Source organism: Pteropus vampyrus, unplaced genomic scaffold, assembly GCF_000151845.1.
Source record: "Pteropus vampyrus isolate Shadow unplaced genomic scaffold, Pvam_2.0 Scaffold30, whole genome shotgun sequence".
Lineage (NCBI taxonomy): Eukaryota > Metazoa > Chordata > Mammalia > Chiroptera > Pteropodidae > Pteropus > Pteropus vampyrus.
The window spans coordinates 3,710,196-3,715,106 of NW_011888811.1; the positions used below are offsets into that span (position 1 = coordinate 3,710,196).

General features: G+C 34.3%; 1 pseudogene; it reads right to left on the reverse strand.

Annotated features, from left to right (window-relative positions):
• Window positions 1-3,891: 3,891 nt before the first annotated feature.
• Window positions 3,892-4,010, reverse strand: LOC111737748 (annotated as a pseudogene).
• Between the last annotated feature and the right edge of the window lie 901 nt (window positions 4,011-4,911).

Genomic DNA, 4,911 nt, shown 5'->3' on the forward strand with positions numbered 1-4,911 from the left:
CAAAGAGTATTAAATTTAAATAAAAGAAACAGTTAAGATACTTTTATCATGTTAGACTTATCCAAGTTATACTTGATACGCAACTGTAAGTAAGCCACCTAAAATTTAAATCAATTTCCGGTAAAAATTATTTAATTTCAATATTGTAAAAAGTAAGGAATCTTCCTACTTAAGAAGTTTTTCATTCAGTAACTGCAGTTCATTTGCTGGGAGACTTTGAAATATACCAGAAAACAGGCTGGCTGGCAGGTTGGTTTGTGCTGCAAGATATTCTGACAACCTGTCAAAGTTCCACTTTTCTCACATTCTATCAACTTCTCTTTTCTAAAGAAAGCATGAAATGTCAAAATGACAGGTGCCGAAGTGCAGCAGCATCCAGCTTCTGGGCCTATTACCTTAGGAAAGAAAGAGTTGAAAAGTTGTGCAAGTGACATATGCTGAAGAGTGATATAATTTGCCAGGTAAAGGAGTGGCTTGATGGTGCTTATGTTAACCCTTTGGAGCCGACTAATTTGAGCTATATCCTCTAGGAAAACTTTCAAGGGGTAGCTAGAGAAGAAAAAAATATAGCAAGCAATTTTTGAGCAAGTAATTGGGCACCATTTTCTTTATTGTTGATGAATTTCTCCAGTTAATTCACTGAATGTGATCAACAGTGCATAAAGGAGATGATGTCATAAAGTTGCTATATTTTAGATGGATGAATGGAGCAATATTTCCAGAGGAAAAGATTAAAACATGGAGAACTACTGCAATTATATCTGCACAAAATCTGTTTGTGTATGTGTGTGTACGCGTGTGTGTGTGGTGTGTGCATGCATGTATGGGGAGAGTTAAGTATGACTTGATTAATTTATATTAATTAGGAAAAAGTCAGTCTAAATTAATTGGCAAGACTGAGTTATAAAGTACAGTTTAAAAATCATATTTTGTTACTTTTAAGTTCATATCCTGTCTTATGAACAGATATGACTAACTTGCAACTCTCAACTATTTCTTTATAATGTGCAAATAAATTCCATAAAAGAACATTTTCTCCTACGTGATAAAGAGTTATTAATTATTTGTGTCAATTTCTGCCATTTTGTATGGTAAAGTGTTGTGTTTGAGGACAATGAAAATAGAAATGTTTGGCTAGGAGAAGAATGGCCAAGGGATCTAATAAAAATTGAAAAATGGCTGAGAGGGAGAAAACATAATTGGATTTCCAGAGGAAAGGTGGGAAATCTTTACAAAGTTAAGGATGAGACTAGGGAAAGATTCTTTAGGAGAGACCTAGAGAGAGAAAGAGAGAGAAATAGAGATAGAGATGTGTGGGGGGAGGGCAGGAGGGAGGTGAATAGAGGGAAGAAAGAGAGTTATTCTAGGTCGCCGCTGAAAACAGGATTAATGATAGGAATCTGGATATGTAATTCTATCTGTACTCAGAGAAGTAACATGAAGCTGTTGAGAGTTCAGTCTACAGTTGTACTCTGTGAGTTCATGCCAGCTACTCACATCAAATGGTCCACAATTTATCGACTTTTCAAACAGAGGCACTTGAAGTATCTCCCTCATAGTATTGTTGTGAGGAATTAAATGTGATTATATGTATAAAGTAGCAGTTATTCCACGATTGTATCTTTAGCAAATCAGTTTTAAAGGACTCTCTGTGTCTTCAGAAATTAAAGAGTATTGCATCACATTAGAATGATAAATCAGACAAGAATAATTCTTAGCCTGAAGGAAGTTAGGACTGTAGCAACTAATTAGCAGTTAGTAATTAGTGTGTTTTATTAGTTGCAAGCAGTGTATTAAGAGTTAAAAACTACATGCAATATGTAACTAACCCCCACATATAACCCATATGGAAATATTCTGCCAGCAGGTGTCTAGCTTATCTTCTACCAATAAAAGTCATACAAATTAGATTGAAAGGTACAAGGCAGACAGAAGTGATATTACTGCTACTCCAGCAACAATAAGCAGGTGGATATGAAAATGTTATGAAAATTTGCAGGGACATCTTAGCAAATCACCCAATTCTAGGCTGCAAGCTATAGTGATTATTCCTTTGGCTTTTGCAATTTCTTGAGCCTCTGAATAAAAAATGAAAATGAAATTTAGTAGCAAATGTGAGATATTAGCAGTTTCCCTGACCTCAGCCTCTCCAGTCTTGCCAATGGTTCTATAAGCACCTAATTTCCTGGATTATATCCCATTCATCCCTTGAGGAATACCTAGAGGGGTTTTTGATTTTGTTCTGATCAATCTCAAATACAATATTTGTTACCAAAAGTAATTTTAAAAAAGAGACCTTCGAAGATGGTGATGAAGATAATTAATCTTTAGTGGTTAGGGTTGAAGGAAGTACCTATGATATTATAGAGCAGAAATAGGATAGTTGATGCTTTGAAGCATTCAGTATCAAATAACTATTTAAATTATTACCTTTGATGCCTTAAATAAAGCAAATCAAGTAGCTTCTGCAATGCAATATTACGTAGGCTGTGGGGCACTCAAGCATTGTAAGATAGCATGGCTGATTCTGATTGTACCAAAAAGCATTAAGGAAGAAAATGTGAAGATCAGCACTTCTAATTTTCAGCTTGATATGATCAGAAAACCATAGAACTATGATCTTCCTAAAAAAAGTCTTCCCTTTTCCAGCTGTAGGTCTAATCGATATAAAAACATAGAGCCAGCTTTTGATTGTGCAGGTTGGAGAACCAATTGAATTCATAAACCCACCAGTCTCATATGAAATCTAGGCCACTGTTTGGAAGAGGATGGGGCCTTGAGGTTTGAAATGGAAATACTTGTGTAGATGTAGATGAATATAAGTACCTTGACTCTCGAAATTTCATTGAACTTCCCTTAGTGGCAGATGCAGCTCCCCTGCATCCCCTATCTGAAGAGATAATGTACTTTGCTTGAATACCTATAACGACATAATTTAAGACAGTGCTCTTTCAAGGGAAGGATAATTCTTTTAACATCCAATGCCAGTATACTCAAGTTTTATTTCAGACCCTTGCTTAGAAACAGATTCCAGATTAATTTAAAGAAAATATTAAAAAGACCTACACAAAAAGAGTTAGTGTATACATAAAATGAATTTCAATATTTTGAAACATATGACATTATATATCTATATTGATATAGACATACATAAAAATGAATGTGATATAGGTTAGGGAAGAAAGAATATAATATTGGATTTGTTTGAATTCATTAATAACTGTAATATATCAGAGATTTCTGAATTTGAGGTGTTAATATGAACATGTGGCCATAGTTCTCAGTTTCCCTAGCTGGTAGACTAAAACATGGACTGAGCTTTGACCTACATAGTAATGCAAAGGAAACAGTCCAAAGGTTTAGAAGAATTAGAACCTTGGATTAATCTGTGCATTTTTCACCCACCCCTCACTATGTTTCCCAAGAAATGTCCTTTCACCAAAGCATTGATAATTTAAGATGTCAAGAATACAGTTATAAGAATCTCTATAATTGATATCTTTTACTGTTTGGGATAATAATCATACTATCAATTGTTAGCTATTTCCTTTAGAGAGTCTATAGTCTTTAAGACTTAGTTTCCTTAACTGTAAAATGAGAATAAAAATAATCACTTTGTTCAGGCACTGATAATTGTTAATACTCGAGTGTTCCACGTAAAAGACACTCTGCCAGATTTTTACATTATGCAATCTTCTTGGACTTCAAATGATGCATGCACTTTTTCTAGACCCCCTTTACAGGTAAAATAGCTTGCCTAGGTCATGATAAACACTGTGATTTGAACTAAGTCTTTAGGAATTATTATTATTATTATTTTTTAAGCGAGGCACCCTTGGTTGAGCTCATAGATTGCAAGGACCTTGTCATCTTACAATCTCTTATTTTTTACGCCTACAGCACCTAGTCTTCCTAGGTGGTCTCTCATCCAAGTACTAACCAGGCCTAACCCTGCTTAGCTTCCAAGATCAGACGGGATCGGACTTGTTCAGAGAGGCATGGCCGTAGACTAGGACTTAGATTTTTTAACCACTATCCTATATTGCGTACAGAAGGTTATCCATAAATGTACATTATTATTATCATCATTGTCAACATGACTATTATCATCAGCATCACTATTATTTATGATTATTTATCTGTACTTTTGGTTATACTTCTACTACAGTAAAGCACTTCAGATCATTGATGGATGTAGGAGGGTTTTAAATAACCAACAGCTGACTCTCTGAGTACAACCAGAACCCCAAATCACAACTTCTATGGACTTCAGTTTCCTGATCTAAAAAGAGAGATGTTCAATTGCATTCCCCCTTGAGAACCTTTTTAGTTCTATTAAGCAAGTTTTAGTAAGATCAACCTTTGAATGCTGTCAGCTCATGCATGGGTATATGTTCATAGCTTCAGTTATGAGGATGTTTGGTAATGGAAATATCAAAGACCCTCACTAAATATTAGTTATATTCATATTAAATTAATGCAAAAAATTTCATCCTGGGGCTCCTAGAGCCTCGTCAGAAGCCCAAAATGTGTTATTTTTGTTTTTTCTTAATTAAAAATAAATTCTTCCTAGAGGATATCCTTCTACCTAGTTGAAGTTGAGTTGCCACATATTTTTTCATTCTATTAATATTTCATGCACACTTTGAAATTATGTGTATATATACTTAGAAAGAATATTGGCGACTGAAAAAATAAGTATGATATTTTCTTAATTTTTATGCAACCATTTTCACTACAACACGATAAGAGAAGTTTCTTAGATCTTTTGGGAAATCGTAGCACCTTCTGAAAACTCAATGATGAGAGATAGAAAGTTTTACTTGCTTTATTCAAATGTAAAACTCAGTAAAATTTTTAAAAAAGTAGGCAGGTTTAAGAAGTATTATCTCTTTCATCATTTAGACTTCT